This window comes from Bos indicus, chromosome X (assembly GCF_029378745.1).
Source record: "Bos indicus isolate NIAB-ARS_2022 breed Sahiwal x Tharparkar chromosome X, NIAB-ARS_B.indTharparkar_mat_pri_1.0, whole genome shotgun sequence".
In the NCBI taxonomy this organism is placed as follows: Eukaryota; Metazoa; Chordata; class Mammalia; order Artiodactyla; family Bovidae; genus Bos; species Bos indicus.
In genome coordinates this window covers 10,035,212-10,054,161 of record NC_091789.1, presented here as the reverse complement: position 1 = coordinate 10,054,161, position 18,950 = coordinate 10,035,212, and the positions used below count along the sequence as shown (strand labels likewise).

Here is an 18,950-nt window from a genome sequence, read left to right as displayed (position 1 = left end):
AAAATAAACACAGACAAAAATAGTGATGCTAAGTACTCAAATAATTACATGCACAGAAAGACAAAACTAACTTCATTTTTGACAATTTTTTTTCCTTGATGTTAATCAAGTAGTTTTCTGCATACACTGGGGGAAATTATTTTTCCCTTGATTTGAGATCTAATGATGGTGAGAAAGAACATGCAAGGAAATACAAAGAATGAATTTTTCCAAATAGCATGAGAATAAGTAATATATTAGTATTCAAGTTTCATTTCCACTTCCTTAGTTGCTTTTCTTTTGCAAATTTAGAGGAAGGAAAACCGAAAGGTCTTTTAAAATTCTCTGGTAACACTTAATTTCTTCTGAATAATTTACCTGCCAGTAGTTATTTGTTCTATAATAATTCAAAGAATGAAGGTATGCCAAAGGCCTTTAAAAAAAAAAAAAAGAACATCTCTAGAATATGTTAAAGGTTTAAAATAGATTGAGGACTTTCAGGACATTAAACAACATACTCAGTTCCTGTTGATCGCTGTTGCCAATTAAAGTGTCATCCTACTCCTGCCCCTCATACAAACAAACAAAACAAGAATGAATATCATTTAAAAGTTGCACACAATGTGTTGTATACTTTTCTGGTCTTTAAAGAACACAAATGAAATTTATTCCTACAGTTGTATCATTTTTCATGAGTTAGATTGATATTACCAGGTTAGTAATTTAAAATCATTTTTATTTCTCCATCTATTAGTGTCCTCTTTGATTTCTTTCACCAGTGTTTTATAGTTTTCTATATATAGGTCTTTAGTTTCTTTAGGTAGATATATTCCTAAGTATTTTATTCTTTCCGTTGCAATGGTGAATGGAATTGTTTCCTTAATTTCTCTTTCTGTTTTCTCATTATTAGTGTATAGGAATGCAAGGGATTTCTGTGTGTTGATTTTATATCCTGCAACTTTACTGTAGTCATTGATTATTTCTAGTAATTTTCTGGTGGACTCTTTAGGGTTTTCTATGTAGAGGATCATGTCATCTGCAAATAGTGAGAGTTTTACTTCTTCTTTTCCAATTTGGATTCCTTTTATTTCTTTTTCTGCTCTGATTGCTGTGGCCAAAACTTCCAAAACTATGTTGAATAGTAATGGTGAAAGTGGGCACCCTTGTCTTGTTCCTGACTTTAGAGGAAATGCTTTCAACTTTTCACCATTGAGGATAATGTTTGCTGTGGGTTTGTCATATATAGCTTTTATTATGTTGAGGTATGTTCCTTCTATTCCTGCTTTCTGGAGAGTTTTTATCATAAATGGATGTTGAATTTTGTCAAAGGCTTTCTCTGCATCTATTGAGATAAATAAACGACCCAATCAAAAAATGGGCCAAAGAACTAAATAGACATTTCTCCAAAAAAGACATACAGATGGCTAACAAACACATGAAAAGATGCTCAACATCACTCATTATCAGAGAAATGCAAATCAAAACCACTATGAGGTACCATTTCACACCAGTCAGAATGGCTTCGATCCAAAAGTCTACAAATAATAAATGCTGGAGAGGGTGTGGAGAAAAGGGAACCCTCTTACACTGTTGGTGGGAATGCAAACTAGTACAGCCACTATGGAGAACAGTGTGGAGATTCCTTAAAAAACTGGAAATAGAACTGCCTTATGATCCAGCAATCCCACTGCTGGGCATACACACTGAGGAAACCAGAAGGGAAAGAGACACGTGTACCCCAATGTTCATCGCAGCACTGTTTATAATAGCCAAGACATGGAAGCAACCTAGATGTCCATCAGCGGATGAATGGATAGGAAAGCTGTGGTACATATACACAATGGAGTATTACTCAGCCATTAAAAAGAATACATTTGAATCAGTTCTAATGAGGTGGATGAAACTGGAGCCTATTGTACAGAGTGAAGTAAGCCAGAAGGAAAAACATAAATACAGCATACTAACGCATATATATGGAATTTAGAAAGATGGTAACAATAACCTGGTGTACGAGACAGCTAAAGAGACACTGATGTATAGAACAGTCTTATGGACTCTGTGGGAGAGGGAGAGGGTGGGAAGATTTGGGAGAATGGCAATGAAACATATAAAATATCATGTAGGAAACGAGTTGCCAGTCCAGGTTCGATGCATGATGCTGGATGCTTGGGGCTGGTGCACCGGGACGGCCCAGAGGGATGGTATGGGGAGGGAGGAGGGAGGAGGGTTCGGGATGGGGAGCGCATGTATACCTGTGGAGGATTCATTTTGATATTTGGCAAAACTAATACAATTATGTAAAGTTTAAAAATAAAATAAAATTGGAAGAAAAAAAAAATAAAATCATTTTTAGTAACAGAAAATTTCAGAAATGGCTAAAATTCTGTTAATCTCTTTATTTAGCCAGTGTCTTCTTTTCACTTCAGAAGAAACAAAGAATTCCACATATTACTATTTGAAAGTGGGCCTGTGAATCATTTATACCAGAATCACTTGTGGTATTAAAGAGAATATGAATTCAGGCTCCATCCCTGAGACTCCCACCGTAATCAATTGATTTTTTTTTTTTTCATTCTGAAGTTTGAGAACCACTGTTTTCCATATTTCAGACCAACTATCCAATGCAGGATAGGTTTATAGCCTCTGTTTTAAAATTCCAGTGAAATGGAACTTATGAGGTCACACACATCATTCATTATTAAACAGCCTTAATACAAAGTTTTCCTTGTATTAAGTCAAAATAGATCATGAAACTTCTACTTCTTGGATTTATCTCTTCCCTCTGCAACCACACAAAATAAATGTAATCCATTTTCCACATGACAATTGTTCAAATATTTGGAGACAAGTACTATATTCCCTCTGTTTTCTATCCTGGCCTGAATATCTTCAGTCTCCACAACCATTCCTTCTCTGATCCATTTCCATATGCTCTACCACTCTTGTTGCCAACCTTAGATACATTCCAGTTTGTCAGTGTTAGTCTTAAAATATACCTAGAGCTGAACATGGAGAAGACAATGGCAAGTCACTCCAGTACTCTTGCCTGGAAAATCCCATGGATGGAGGAGCCTGGTAGGCTGGAGTCCATGGGGTCGCTACGAGTCTAACGCGACTGAGCGACTTCACTTTCACTTTTCACTTTCACGCAGTGGAGAAGGAAATGGCAACCCACTCCAGTGTTCTTGCCTGGAGAATCCCAGGGACGGGGGAGCCTGATGGGCTGCCGTCTATGGGGTCGCACAGAGTTGGACACGACTGACGTGACTTAGCAGCAGCAGCAGCAGAGCTGAACATAATATAGATGTGATTTGACATTTAATTTTAATTAAAATTTAATCTTAATTAAAGTTAATATTTAATTTAAAATTTAATTTTAATTTTTTAATGTGATTTTGACTTCAGTTTTTTTCACTTATATTTGTCAATAAGTTTTTTTCATGCATTTGATATTTTTATTTGGTTTTTGGTTATGAATTCATACCATTTACCCTTTATCTATTCATCAGTGTAAAATGTTGTGACATTATTTTTTCTGTGACATATTTAGAACACTAGACATTAATAAAATATCCTAAACTCATGCAAGTTTCTGTGTCCATGTGTGGTTTGTTTTTACATTTACATGTCACTAAAGCAGAATTATTGTGCTTATAATGAACAAAATCTTCTAGGTCTTTGTCATGTAGAAGGCTATGAAGCCAGTCCTGCTTCATACTCCATGAATACAGTTGACATTATCATCTAAGTCCAGGACTAAAATTTATTTCCTTTACATGGATTATATTAACAGTGAAACGTCATTGAAGCATATTGATTTTTTGCTTATCAAACATAATTTGGTAATATCCATTTCAACCAGCTTTTGCTAATCTGTTAATTTTGAGAAGTCTTATTTCTTATGCCTTCATTCAAGTCACCAACCCAAATATTGAAATTCAAGACAATGCTTATAATCCTGTTATTAAGCCCCTAATGATCTCTGACTAGACTGATTTAAAGCCATTAATTAAAACTTTAATTTTTTTCACTTATATTTGTGAATAAGTTTTTTTCATGCATTTGGTATTTTTATTTGTTTTTTTTATTATGAATTCATACCATTTACCCTTTATCTATTCATCAGTTGCTGGACATTTGAATTGTTTCTAAATTTTGACTCTTATGAATAACACTTCTATGGACATTCCTGTACAAATTTTTGCATGGACATGTTTTCATTTTCCTTGAGTATACATCCAGGTGTGGAATTTGTAGCTCAGATCTTAACCCTATCTTTAATCATTTGATGAATTGTCAGGTTGTTTTTAAACGTGGCTGCATGATTTTATGTTAGCACCAGCAGTATATAAGGGTTCTAATTTCTCCATATGGTCAGCCACACTTGCTGTTATCTGTTTCTTTTCTTATAGCCATTCTAGTGGATAAGTGGTATCTCATTGCGATTTTTACTTCAATTTCCCTCGTATATAATGATGTTGAATCGGGTTTCATGAGTGTATTGTCTATCTTCTTTGAAGAAATATTTATTCAGATAATTTGCCCATTTTTTGAAGTTTTTTGTCTTTTTATTAAGTTGTAAGAGTTCTTTATATAATATGGATTATAAGTAGGTTCATTATCAGATATCTGATTGACAAATATTTTCACTCATTCTACAGATTGGCCATACACTTTCTTGATGATGTCCAATGACATGCACTTTTTAAAAAATTTTGATGTTGTCCAATTAATCTACTTTTTCCTTTGCTATTGTACTTTTGGTGTGTGTGCTTAGTGCTCAGTTGTGTCCAACTTTTTTCATATCTTTATAAAAACACTGCATAATCTAAGGGCATGGTGATTCACACCTATGTCTTCTACTAAGAATCTTATACCTTTAGCTCTTATATTTACATCTTTAATTTTTATAAGTTATATGAGTTAGGGGTTCAGTTTTATTTTTAATTTATTTTTTTATTGAAGGGTAATTGCTTTACAGAATTTTGTTGTTTTCTGTCAGTTTTATTTTTATGCATGCAGATTACCAGTTGCTCCAAGGGCATTTGTTGAAAAGATTATTCTTTCTGTTTTGAATTGTCTTGATATCCTTAGTGAAAATCATTGACCATAGATAAATGGGCTTATTTCTATACTGTCTATTCTACTCAGCTGATATCTATGTTTGTCCTTATGCCAGTACCACACTGTCTTGATTACTGCAGCTTTGTAGTAAGTTTTGAAATCAGTAAATGTGAATCCATCAACTTTGTTGTCTGTTTTCAAGAACATTTGGCTGTTGTGAATTCCTTGAGTTTCCATGTGAATATGAGGGTCAGCTTGTCAGATTCTGTAGCAGAGGCAATTGTGATTCTGATAAGGATTGCACTGAATCTGTAGATCAATTTGGGGAGTATTGCCATCCTAAAAATGTTAAGTATTGCAAACCATGAACACAGGATATCTTTCAATTTATTTATATCTTTAATTTCTTCAATGATGCTTCATGGTTTCCAGGTATATGTGTTGCACTTCTTTTTTTAATTTTAGTTCTTTATATACCTTGCAAATGCAACTGTTCTGTCAGTTTTAAATTTGGTTTGTTTCTTACTCTATAGGAACACACTTGATTTTTCTATATTAATCATGAATCTTGCAACCTTGCTAAAATTCTGTATTAGTTCTAATTGTTTTTAAATGATCCTAAGGATTATCTCAGAGAAGGCAATAGCACCCCCACTCCAGCACTTTTGCCTGGAAAATCCCATGGATGGAGGAGCCTGGTGGGCCTCACTCAGTCCATGGGGTCGCTAAGAGTCGGACACGACTGAAGCGACTTAGCACCAGCAGCAGCAGCAGCAAGGATTATCTACATACAAAGTCATGTCATTTTCAAGTAAATATTTTTTTTCAAATTTATTTCCAATATGAAATTCTATTTCCCTATTTTCCATGACTAGGACCTCAAGAATACTTTCCAATAGAAGTGGTAAAAGTGGATATCCTTGTCTTGTTTTTGATACTAGGGGGTAAGCATTCAATCTTTCACCATTACATCTGATATTATCTGTGGAGTTTTCATAGGAACTCATTAAAAATTCAGGAAGTTTCCTATGATTCCTTGTTTATCCAATGTCATCATGATGAAATGGTGTTAAATTTTGCCAAAACCATTTTCTGCATCTGTTGAGATGATCATGTGTTTTTCTCCCTTCTTCTATTAATGTTGTTGTCTACAGTCATTAAGTCATGTCCAACTCTTTGTGACCCCATGCGCTACAGCATACCAGGCTTCCCTGTCCTTCACTATCTCCTACAGTTTGCTCAAACTCACGGTCATTGAATCAGTGATGCCATCCAACTATCTCATCCTCTGTCACCCCATTCTCCCCATGCCCTTAATCTTTCCCAGCATTGGGGTCTTTTCCAATGAGTCAGCTTTTCCATTCAGGTGGCCAAAGTATTGGAGCTTGAGCTTCAGCATCAGTCCTTCCATGAATATTTAGGGTTGATTTCCTTTAGGATTGCCTGGTTTGATCTCCTTGCTCTTCAAAGGATTCTCAAGCATCTTCTCCAGCACAATTCAAAAGCATCAGTTCTTCAGTGTTCATCCTTCTTTATACTCTAACTCTCACATCTGTACATGACTACTGGAAAAACCATAGCTTTGACTTATATGGACACTTGTGGCGAACTGATGTCTCTGCCTTTTTTTTTTTTAATAGTGAAAACTTTTATATTTGAAATTAGTCAGCTGGACTCAGTTTAGATGACCCCAATTTTATTGGCAACATCCAAAGCATCATAGTCAAGAACCAGTTGAACATATGTCTTCTTCTTTCCATCAGGCCTGATCATGGTATTGACCTTAGCCATGTCAGTGTCATAGAGCTTCTTCACAGCCTGTTTAATTTGGTGCTTGTTGGCCTTGATAGCCAAAATGAATACCAATGTGTTGTTATCTCCTATTTTATCCATGGCTGACTTGGTGATGAGGGGGAATTTGATGATGGCACAGTGGTCAAATTTGTTTCTCCTAGGGGTGTTAATTTGAGAATATTGGGGCTGCCTCCTGAGCTGCAGTGTTTTGGGCCGCCAGAAGGTGGGTGACATATGGATATATATATATTTTTCTTCTTTTTAGTGGCTGTGGACACCTTTCAACACTGCTTTCTTGGCCTTCAAAGTCTTCGCTTTGGCTTCAGCTTTATGAGGGGCTGGGGCTTCCTTCTTCACCTTCAGTGCCATCTTCATAAAAAGGCACGCCATCTTCATGAAAAGGTTCTGCTTTTTAATCCACTGCCAAAAGTTTGTCATAGCTTTTCTTCGAAGGAGCAAGCACTGCTTTAACTGAATCCCATATGTTTTGGGTTGTTTTGTTTTCATTGTCATTTGTTTCTATGCATATTTTGAGTTCATCTTTTTTAATTTCTTCTGTGATTTGTTGGTTATTCAGAAGCATGTTGTTTAGCCTCTGTATGTTGGAATTTTTAATAGTTTTTTTTTCCCCTATAATTGACATCTAATCTTACCACATTGTGATCAGAAAAGATGCATGGAATGATTTCAATTTTTTTGAATTTACCAAGGCTAGATTTATGGCCCAGGATGTTATCTATCCTGGAGAACGTTCCATGTGCACTTGAGAAAAAGGTGAAATTCATTGTTCGCGGGTGAAATGTCCTATAGATACCAATTAGGTCTAACTGGTCCATTGTATCATTTAAAACTAGTATTTCCTTGCTCATTTTCAGTTTAGTTGTTCTATCCATAGGTATGAGTGGGGTATTAAAGTCTCCCACTATTATTGGGTTATTGTTAATTTCCCCTTTCATACTTGTTAGCATTTGCCTTAAATATTGCTGTGCTCCTTTTTGGGTGCATATATATTTATAATTGTTATATCTTCTTCTTGGATTGATCCTTTGATCATGATGTAGTGTCCTTTATCTCTTTCTACAGCGTTTATTTCAAAGTCTAATTTATCTGATATGAGTATTGCTACTCCTGCTTTCTTTTGGTCTCCGTTTGTTTGAAATACCTTTTTCCAGCCCTTCACTTTCAGTCTGTATGTGTACCTTGTTTTGAGATGGATCTCTTGTAGACAGCATATATAGGGGTCTTGTTTTTGTATCCATTCAGCCAGTCTTTGTCTTTTGGTTGGGGTATTCAACCCATTTACATTTAAGGTAATTATTTATAAGTATAATCCCATTGCCATTTACTTTGTTGTTTTGGGTTTGAGTTTATATACCTTTTCTGTGTTTCCTGTCTAGAGAAGATCCTTTAGCATTTGTTGGAGAGCTGGTTTGGTGGTGCTGAATTCTCTCAGCTTTTGCTTGTCTGTAAAGCTTTTGATTTCTCCTTCATATTTGAATGAGATCCTTGGTAGGTACAGTAATCTGGGTTGTCGGGTTTTCTCTTTCATCACTTTAAGTATGTCCTGCCATTCCCTTCTGGCCTGAAGAGTTTCTATTGAAAGATCAGCTGTTATCCTTATGGGAGTCCTCTTGTGTGTTATTTGTTGTTTTTCCCTTGCTGCTTTTAATATTTGTTCTTTGTGTTTGATCTTTGTTAATTTGATTAGAATGTGTCTTGGGGTGTTTCGCCTTGGGTTTATCCTGTTTGGGACTCTCTGGGTTTCTTGGACTTGGGTGACTATTTCCCTCCCCATTTTAGGGAAGTTTTCAACTATTATCTCCTCAAGTATTTTGTCATGGCCTTTCTTTTTGTCTTCTTCTTCTAGGACTCCTATGATTCGAATGCTGGAGTGTTTGACATTGTCCCAGAAGTCTCTGATGTTGTCCTCATTTCTTTTAATTCCTTTTTTCTTTTTTCCTCTCTGCTTCATTTATTTCCACCATTCTGTCTTCCACCTCACTTATCCTATCTTCTGCCTCATTATTCTACTGTTGGTTCCCTCCAGAGTGTTTTTGATCTCAGTTATTGCATCTTTAAAAATTGATTGACTCTTTTATTTCTTCTATGTCCTTGTTAAATAATTCTTGCATTTTCTCAAACTTTGTCTCCAGACTATTTATCTGTAACTCCATTTTGTTTTCAAGATTGGATCATTTTTACCATCATTATTCTGAATTCTTTTTCAGGTGGACTCCCTAGCTCCTCCTCTTTTGTTTGGTTTGGTGGGCATTTAAATGTTCCTTTGCCTACTGAATATTTCTCTCCCTTTTCATCTTGTTTAGATTGCTGTATTTGGGGTGGCCTTTCTATATGCTGGAAGCTTGTGGTTCCTCTTTATTGTGGAGGTTCCTCCCTGTGGGTGGGGTTGGACGAGTGGCTTGTCAAGGTTTTCCTGATTAGGGAAGCTTGTGTCAGTGTTCTGGTGGGTGGAGCTGGATCTCTTCTCTCTGGAGTGCAATCAAGTGTCCAGTAGTGAGTTTTGAGGTGTCTATGGGATTGGTGTGACTTTTGGCCACCTGTATTTTAATGCTCAGGATTATGTTCCTGTGTTGTTGGAGAATTAGCTTGGTTTGTCTTACTTTGAAACTTGTTGGCTCTTGGGTGGAGCTTGGTTTCAGTGTAGGTATGGAGGTTTTTGGATGACCTCTTGTCGATTAATGTTCCCTGGAGTCAGGAGTTTTCTGGTGTTCTCAAGTTTGGATTTAAGCCTCCTGCCTCTGGCTTTCAATCTTATTCTTACAGTAGCCTCATGACTTCTCCATCCATACAGCCCCAATGATAAAATATCTAGGTTAATGGTGAAAAGATTCTCCACAGTGAGGGACACCCGGAGAGGTTCACAAAGTTACATGAAGAGAAGAGGAAGCAGGGAGATAGAGGTGACCAGAAGGAGAAGAGGGGGAGTCAAAAGGAGAGAGACAGATCCAGGCAGTAATCAGTTCCCTAAGTGTTTTCCACAGCCTAGAACACCCAAAGAGATTCACAGAGTTGGGTAGAGAAAAAAAGGGGGAGGGAGGAGATAGAGGTGACCTGGGGGAGAAAAAGGAGTGTCAAAAGGGGAGAGAGCAATCAAGCCGGTAATCACACTCCTAAGTAAAAATGGATACTGAAGATTGGATTCTTAAAGGTACAAAATTGATAACAAATACCAAAAAGCAAAGATTAAAAATCTATAGTAGACGTTAGACTCTCAAAAATACAATATTAAAAAAAAAATCACAAAACTTATTTAAAAAATATGAAGTATGCTTTAAAAATAGGGTCTTTTTTCAAGGTAATAGGTTATAAAAATGAAAATTAAAGGAGTAATAACTTAAAATTTTTTTTTAATTTAAAACATTAAAAAATGATAACAGTAAAATATATCTAGGAATTTGTCTGGAGCTGTTGAGGGAAGTGTGGGGTCAGTTCAGTTTCAGATAGTTCCTTGTTCCAGCTTATACTTCTCAAGGTCTATATGCTCCTTCCAATGTAGTCGGTGGTAACTACAGGGTTTTAATCTGTTGCACCTGTCACTTCCAAAGCAGTTCCCTCTTCTTTGTTTATTTTGGCTTCCTCTGTTTGCAAGTCTCTTCAATGTCTAATTCCCACCCTGACAGAAGGGGGCGAAGGTGGTCACTTATTTAGGCTCACTTGTTCAGTTGTGCTGTGGGGAGGGAGGAACACTGTTAACAAATATCACTGGCATGCGTGGGGAGTGCTCGCAGTGTCTGGGCCACACTGGGTTTGCCCCCGCTCACGACAAGTGTGCTTTCCTGGTCTGCACTGCTCAGGCTCCAGGTTTCTCTGCAGAAGAACTGTCCAAAGCAGCCCCTGGGTTCCGTGCACTTCCCAGGTCTAAGCTGCTCAGGTTCAGGTTCTCAGGTACTCCACAAAGGCACAGACTCAATTAGGCCTAAGTCTTGTGCCCTTCCCAGGTCCGAGCTGCTCAGGCGACCAGGTGCTTGGTGAGTGCACTTTCCTACGTGGGTGGTGCATCTTATCCCCTCCCTGGTCCCAGCCCCTTGGTCTCCTGGGGGCACAGCAAGAGAGCCATCTCAGGTGTGCCATGTGTCTCCTCTGGGGAGCTGATCTCTCACTGCGACCCTCCTGGTGGATGTCAACTGTCCAGGATCCCAAGAAGACTTGGTTAGCAACTGGGTGCCTGCTTACAGTTTGGTGGATGATGCCATCTCTGGGGCCGAGATTGCCCCTTGCCTTCTGGCCCTAGCTGTCACCTGCCTGCCTCTCTGCCTCAGGTTGGGGGAGGGGTCAGTTCACAGCCAACTAGCTCTCCTCTGGTATTCGCTCAATCCTTTGTTCTGTGAGCGGGCCAGGCTGTGCCTTAGAGCTTTTCGCGAGGAAGTTTCTCTCTCTCTCTCTATTCTCTCTCTTGCTATCCCACAGATTGGGTCATTATCTCACATTAGCTCCCTCAGATTGTCTTCAGGGCATTCAGTCCTGGTCCTTACCCTAAGCATGCAGCCCGTTCCTCCCTGTTCAGCTCCCACTCACTGCTGGTGGACATGAGTGTCTGGGCTACTTCTCTGCTGGGAGTTGCAGTTAGGCATGTAATCTGTGTGTATGTTTTTTTTTTTTCCCCTCCAGGTTATGTTGCCCTCTGAGATTCCAAAACTCCCCACTGACCCACCAGTGAGAGGGATTCCTGGTGTTTGGAAGCTTCTCCTCCTTCACAACTCCCTCCCTGGTGCCGGTCTCTGTCCCTAGCTCTTTTGTCTCTCTTTTTATCTTTTATATTTTGTCCTACCTCCTTTGGAAGAGAATGGGCTGCCTTTCTGGGTGCCTGGTGTCCTCCACCAACATTCAGAAATTGTTTTGCGAAATTTGTTCAGCGTTCAAATGATCTTTCGATTAATTTGTCAGGGAGAAAGTGATCTCCCTGTCCTATTCCTCTGCCATCTTAGGACCGCCTCTGATCTTAGATTTTGAATGTGGAGTTTTAAGCCAGTGTTTTCACTCTCCTCTCACACTCATCAAGAGGCTCTTTAGTTCCTCTTTGCTTTCTGCAATTAGAGTGGTGTTATCTGCATATCTGAGGTTGTTGATATTTCTCCCAGCAATCTTGATTCCAGCTGGTGATGCATCCAGCCCAACATTTTACATGATGTACTCTAAATATTGTCACCCTGCTTATTTAACTTATATGCAGAGTACATCATGAGAAATGCCAGGCTGGATGAAGCACAAGCTGGAATCAAGATTGCTGGGAGAAATATCAATAACCTCAGATAAGCAGATGACACCACCCTTATGGCAGAAAGCAAAGAACTAAAGAGCTTCTTGATGAAAGTGAAAGAAGAGAGTGAAAAAGTTGGCTTAAAACTCAACATTCAGAAAACTAAGGTCATGGCATTCAGTCCTATCATTTCATGACAAAAAGATGGGGAAACAATGGAAACAGTGACAGACTGCCATCACTATTATTCTGGAATTGGAACTCCCTTATTAGTTTTTATTGGGTAATTGATTTTTACTTAATTTTTAGATAATTTTAGATTCATATGCAGTTGTAATAACGAATACAGAGAGACCCTGTTTACTCTTTACTATTTTCCCTAATAATAATACCTTGCAAAACTATAATACAATATTCCCACCAGGATATTGACACTGACAAAGTCAAGATACAGAACATTTCATCTCAACAAGGATCTTTCATGTTGTTGTTTCACAGCTACAACCACCTCCCTCAGAGACTAAGGGCCTTATGGTCACCATCAAGAACACCACTAGGGGAGCCCTAAAAGGAGAAGATTGGGTGAGGGAGGAGGTAGATAGGATTTTGAAGAAATAATGGCTAAAAATGTCCCAAATATGAGGAAAGATATGGATATACAAATACAAGAATCTCAATTAACTCCAAGCACAATAAACACAAAGAGACACAGTATAATCAAACTGTCAAACTAAAAATACAATTTTGAAAGCAGCAGGAGAAAAGTACTCATCACACAGAAGGAATCTCCAATAAGATTATCATTGGATTTCTCAATGGAAACATTGTAGGCCATAATGCAGTAGGATAATAGTATTTAAAGTGCTGAAGGAAAGAACTGTTGAGAATACTATACATGGCAAAACTGTCCTTCAAAAATGAAAATGAAGGAAAAATTAAAACATTCCCAAATAAACAAAAGCTAAGGGAGTTCATTAGTGTTAATGTGTTAATGTTCATTAATATTACCCTATAAGAATAAAGTCCTTCAAATCCAAAAGAATGATACTAGATTCAAACCATATACATTTAATTTAAAATCATATGAAAATGTCAAAATCTTCAGTGAAGGTTAATACATAGACAAATATAAAACATATTATTTTAACTTTGAAAATGAACTAAAATTATCTTTTTTCAAAGACAACCTGATTGCATTAGTAAAAACCCTACAGAATCCACACTGTTAGAACTAATAAAAAATTCTATCTACACATAAAAATGGTATTTGTATACACTAAAATGAAAAAGCCAAAAAGGAAATTAAGAATTATTCATTTTAAATAGTATCAAAAAGAATGAATTACTTAAGAAAAACTTAACCAAGAAGGGAAAAATATTGTACATCAAACACAACAAAAATTTGTTGAAAGAAATGAAATAAGACAAATTTTTAAAGCCCCATGTTCATGTATTGAAAGATTTAATATTGTTAAGATGTCAGTACTAATCAAATACTCAATAGATTCAATGGAATCCCTACCAAATTTTTTGCAGAAACAGAAAAATCCATCCTAAAATCGACATGGACTCTCAAGGTACCCCCAAATATCTACATATTGAAAATTAAAAACAAAGTTGAAGGTATCCCACTTCCTGATGTCAAAACTTATTACAAAGCTACAATTATCAAAACAGCATGGTACTATCATAAGTTCAGTTCAGTTCAGTCGCTCAGTCATGTCCGATCTTTGCAACCCCATGAACTGAAGCACACTAGGCTGCCCTGTCCACCACCAACTCCGGGAGTTCACTCAAACTCATGTCCATCGTGTTGGTGATGCCATCCAACAATCTCATCCTCTGTCGTCCCCTTCTCCTCCTGTCTGCAATCCCTCCCAGCATCAGAGTCTTTTCCAATGAGTCAACTCTTCACATGAGGTGGCCAAAGTATTGGAGTTTCAGCTTCAGCATCAGTCCTTCCAAAGAACACCCAGGACTGATCTCCTTTAGAATGGACTGGTTGGATCTCCTTGCAGTCCAAGGGACTCTCAAGAGTCTTCTCCAACACCACAGTTCAAAAGCATAAATTCTTCAGTGTTCAGCTTTCTTCACAGTCCAACTCTCACACCCATACATGACCACTGGAAAAACCATAGCCTTGACTAGATGGACTTTTGTTGGCAAAGTAATATCTCTGCTTTTCAATATGCTATCTAGGATGGGCATAACTTTCCTTCCAAGGAGTAAGTGTCTTTTAATTTCATAGCTGCAATCACCATCTGCAGTGATTTTGGAGCCCCAAAAAATAAAGTCTGCCACTGTTTCCACTGTTTCCCCATCTATTTCCCATGAAGTGATGGGACCACATGCCATGATCTTCGTTTTCTGAATGTTGAGCTTTAAGCCAACTTTTTCACTCCCCTTTTTCACTTTCATCAAGAGGCTTTTTAGTTCCTCTTAACTTTCTGCCATAAGGGTGGTTTCATCTGCATATCTGAGGTTACTGATATTTCTCCCAGAAATCTTGATTCCAGCTTGTGCTTCTTCCAGCCCAGCAATTCTCATGATGTACTCTGCATATAAGTTAAATAAGCAGGGTGACAATATACAGCCTTGATGTACTCTTTTTCCCATTTGGAACCAGTCTGTTGTTCCATGTCCGGTTCTAACTGTTGCTTCCTGACCTGCATATAGGTTTTTCAAGAGGCAGGTCAGGTGGTCTGGTATTCCCATCTCTTTCAGAATTTTCCACAGTTTATTGTGATCCACACAGTCAAAGGCTTTGGCATAGTCAATAAAGCAGAAATAGACGTTTTTCTGGAACTCTCTTGCTTTTTCAATGATCCAGCAGATGTTGGCAATTTGTCTCTGGTTCCTCTGCCTTTTCTAAAACCAGCTTGAACATCTGGAAGTTCATGGTTCACGTACTGCTAAAGCCTGGCTTGGAGAATTTTGAGCATTACTTTACTAGTGTGTGAGATGAGTGCAATTGTGTGGTAGTTTGAGCATTCTTGGGCATTGCCTTTCTTTGGGACTGGAATGAAAACTGACCTTTTCCAGTCTAATGGTTAGGGTAATGTAAATTAAATATGCAATGTGATATAACCTCACAGCAATTAGGATGTTTACTACAGAAGAAGGAATAAAGGAAGAAAGTAACAAATGTCATTGAAGATGTGGAGAAATTGGAACTCTGTGCATTGTTGTTGAGAATATAAAATGGTGTATGAGCAATGGACAACAACATGGAACTTCCTAAAAAAGTTAACAGTAGAATTTCCTTCAGGTAGTCAGTAAGTTCAGTCACTCAGTCATGTCTGACTCTTTGGGACCCCATGGACTCCTGAACGCCAGGCTTCCCTATCTATCACCAACTCCCAGAGCTTGCTCAAACTCATGTCCATTGAGTCAGTGATGACATCCAACATCCTTGCTCATCCTCTGTTGTCTCCTTCTCCTACTGCGTTCCATCTTTCGCCACATCAGGGTCTTTTATAATGAGTTAGTTCTTCACATCAGGTGGCTAAAATATTGGAGCTTCAATTTCAGCATCAGTCCTTCCAATGAATATTCAGGACTGATTTCCTTTAGGATGGACTGGCTTGATCTTCTTGTGGTCCAAGGGACTCTCAAGAGTCTTCTCCATACCACAATTCAAAACCATCAGTTCTTCAGTGCTCAGCTTTCTTCATGGTCCAACTCTAACATCCATACATGACTACTAGAAATTCCATAGCCTTGACTATACAGACCTTTGTGGGCAAAGTAATGTCTCTGCTTTTTAATATGCTGTCTAGTTTGGACATTCTATTCTTTTCCTCTATTCCTTTGTATTGATCACCTAGGAAGGCTTTCTTATCTCACCTTGTTATTCTTTGGAATTCTGCATTCAGATTGATATACCTTTCCTTTTATGCTTTGCCTCTCTTCTTTTCTCTTTTCTTTCTTTTTTTTTCTTTGCTTCTCTTCTTTTCTCAGCTATTTGTAAGACCTCCTCAGACAACCATTTTGCCTTTTTGCATTTCTTTTTCTCGAGGATGGTTTTGATCACTGCTTCCTACACAATGTTATGAACCTCCATCCAGAGGTTCTAATTTGTTCAGTTCAGTCACTCAGTCATGTCCTACTCTTTGCGACCCCATGAACCACAGCACGCCAGGCCTTCCTGTCCATTACCAACTCCCGGAGTCCACCCAAACCCATGTCCATTGAGTCGGTGATGCCATCAAATCATCTCATCCTCTGTCATCCCCTTCTCCTGCCCTCAATCTTTACTTCCACTGTATAACAGTAAGGGACTTGATTTAGGTCATACCTGAATGGTCTAGTGGTTTTCCATACTTTATTTAACTTAAGTCTGAATTTTGCAATAGGGAGTTCATAATCTGAGCCACAGTCAGCTCCCGGTCTTGTTTTTTCTGACTATATAGAGCTTCTCCATCTTCAGCTGCAAAGAATATAATCAATCTGATTTTGGTAGTGACCATCTGGTGATGTTCATGTGTAGAGCCTTCTCTTGTGTTGTTGGAAGAGGGTGTTTGCTATGACCAGTGCATTCTCTGGCAAAACTCCGTTAACCTTTGCCCTGCTTCATTTTGTACTCCAAGGCCAAATTTGCCTATTATTCCAGGTATCTCTTGACTTCTTACTTTTGCATTCCAGTCCCCTATGGTGAAAAGGACATCTTTTTTTTGGTGTTAGTTCTAGAAGGTCTTGTAGGTCATCATAGAATCATTCAACTTTAGCTTCTTCAGCATTAGTGGTTGGGACATAGATTTGGATTACTGAGATATTGAATGGTTTGCCTTGGAAACAAACAGATCATTCTGTCGTTTTTGAGATTGCACCCTAGTACTGCATCTGCATTCTTTTGTTGACTATGAGGGATAATCCATTTCTTCTAAGGGACTGTTGCCCACAGTATATATATAGTGGTCATCTGAATTAAATTCACCCATTCTGGTCCATTTTAGTTCACTGATTCATAAAATGTCTATGTTCACTCTTGCCTACTCCTGTTTGACCATTTAAATTTACATTGATTCATGGACCTAACATTCCAAGTTCCTATGAAATATCGTTCTTTATAGCATTGGACTTACTTCATAACCAATCCCATCAACACCTGGGCATTGTTTTCATTTTGGCCCCATCTCTTCATTCTTTCTGGAGATCTTTCTTTATTCTTCTCCAGTAACATATTGGGCACCTACAGACCTTGGGAGTTCATCTTTCAGTGTTATATCTAAGAACCATGCCATGTAGGGCCACCCAAGATGGATGGGTCATGGTGGAGATAAAACATGGTCCTGTGGAGAAGGGAATGGCAATCCACTTCAGTATTCTTGCCTTGAGAACCCTATGAACAGTATGAATAGTGTGAATAGAATTACCTTATCTTCCAGTAATTCCCCTTCTTGGTATATTCCCAAAAGAATTGAAAGCAGAGTCTTCAAGAGATATTTGTATGGCTGCATTATTCATAATTCCCAAAAGGTAGAAACAACCCAACCTTGCATCAATGAATGAATGAATAAACAAACTGTGGTGTATCTATAATATTATCCAGTCTTAAAAACAAAGTTCTAACTTGTGTTATAACATTGATAAATTTGAGGACATTTTGTTAAGACAAATAGTGTATGATTCCACTTCAAATTCATAGAGACAGAAAGAGAATGGTGGTTGACAAAGGACAGGAATGCAACGAATGGATAGTATTTGTTTCATGGTTATAGAGCTTCTGTTTAAGAAAATAAAGTGTTCTGCTTGGAGAGTGAAGGACAGTGTCATGGTTACACAACAATGTGAATGTATTTAATATCACTGTATTTTACACTTTAATGGTTAAAATGGAAAATGTTTGCCATTTATATTTTACTATATTTATGAATTCAAAAAAAAGATAAAGATTGAATGTAAAAGAGTAGGTTTATTTCTGGACTCTCAATCCTATTGCATTGGTGTGTGTCTATCCTTATGCTAGTACCACACAGTCTTAATTATTGTAGTTTTGTAATAATGTTAAAAATCAGGAAGTGTGGTTCCTTCAAGACTACTGTTATTTTTTAAAGATTTTTGGTTTTGTTGTTCTTTTGATCTTGCTGAGTTTTCCATATGGATTTTAGCATCAAAAGCCAGGTAGCATTCTGACAGGAATTGTGTTAAATCAGTGGACCAATTTTAAGAGTACTGCCATCTTAATAATATTGTTTTCCAATTATTGAATGTAGGATATCTTGTCAGTTATTTTTGTAAATTTTCAACAGTGATTTTTACTTTTCAGAGTAAAAATTTTGCATTTATTTCATTAAATTTATTGTTCTCCCTACTCCAACTTTCCCAATGGAAAGTTTGGGAGAACATATTAGAGCCTAACAAAGGCAGAATTCTAGGCTCTCCACTAAACATTTTCAGTTTGGGGGAGGAATTGGGTCACACTTTTTCTTTGATTTTGGTTGGAATAGAAAAGTTACTGTCTAAAAGTTTTCTATCTTGATTCCCCTTTTATGATACTTTAGATATAAAGAACAAATTTGGTGTTTAGTGCTTTTTTTTTTTTTTTTGCTCTTATTCATGTTTCGGGGTTACAATCTTCTGTTTTAGTTAGGCATATATGAAGCAAAAAGAAAACCCAGGACATTTGTTATCATGTTGTTCCTTTAGTCCTGAGGTTCTCAGCCTGGCTTCCTTTTTCTCTCCACTTTCAAAGTCTTCTTAAGTTTGTTTTATATATGTTCATAGGTTTCACCTGCACTTACCAGGAAAAATATGAAAAATTAGATCTACTCCATCTTACCAGAAGTGGAACATCGCTAATCAAAACTAAAAATACAGTTGTTCAACCAGCTACACACCCATTTGAATTAGTGTTACCCATTCCATATTTAATCATTCTAATGCATTAGTGTGT

At 37.6% G+C, this 18,950-nt stretch overlaps 1 pseudogene; it reads right to left on the bottom strand.

Moving 5' to 3' along the window:
- Nucleotides 1-6,723: 6,723 nt before the first annotated feature.
- LOC109555091 (large ribosomal subunit protein uL23 pseudogene) lies at nt 6,724-7,212 on the bottom strand (annotated as a pseudogene).
- Between the last annotated feature and the right edge of the window lie 11,738 nt (nt 7,213-18,950).